The sequence below is a fragment of the Buceros rhinoceros genome, unplaced genomic scaffold, assembly GCF_000710305.1.
Source record: "Buceros rhinoceros silvestris isolate BGI_N320 unplaced genomic scaffold, ASM71030v1 scaffold8586, whole genome shotgun sequence".
Classification (NCBI taxonomy): domain Eukaryota; kingdom Metazoa; phylum Chordata; class Aves; order Bucerotiformes; family Bucerotidae; genus Buceros; species Buceros rhinoceros.
The window spans coordinates 8,689-9,180 of NW_010416870.1; the positions used below are offsets into that span (position 1 = coordinate 8,689).

Below are 492 nucleotides of genomic sequence, written 5' to 3' on the forward strand. Positions count from 1 at the left end.
GGTCACTCCCAGGAATGGTTTCTCTCTGGCTACCCCGTGGAACATGGCTGCAGGCTCCCAGCACCCTGCCCCTCCTCCTTATGGGTGCTGTGGGAGGGTGAGGGTGACATCTCAGCCCCTTCCATGCTGGTGGCCCTGCGAGCTTCCCCCCCCACATCTCAGGGCCGTTGCAACCAGCCAGAGCCCAGCGTGCCTCCCACGGGGCTGGCTCGGGAACAGGGTCCTGACTCAGCCCTGACGCCTCTCGGCTGCTTTCCTCTTCCTCCTGAGCTGCACCACTCCCTGCAGGCCCCCCTCTTCCTCCAGCCCCCCCCAGCTGCCCCATCCTGCCGTGCTGGTGGGCTCACTGAGCTCCCCTGTCCTGCCAAGTCCCCACTCCTGGGTGCCTGCCTGCTCTTTGTCCAGCTCTGGAGGGGATCACTCTGTGGACAGAGTGGGACCCCCCACTCCAGGCACTGGTGTGTCTGGGAGGCTGCTGCCCCCCCCCCCGGA

General features: G+C 66.9%; 1 protein-coding gene across 1 annotated transcript in view; it reads left to right on the plus strand.

Moving 5' to 3' along the window:
- Window positions 1-492, plus strand: part of FAM129B (family with sequence similarity 129, member B) — a gene marked incomplete at both ends in the record, with an annotated part of 14,785 nt that overhangs the window by 8,336 nt on the left and 5,957 nt on the right. The window lies entirely within an intron of this gene.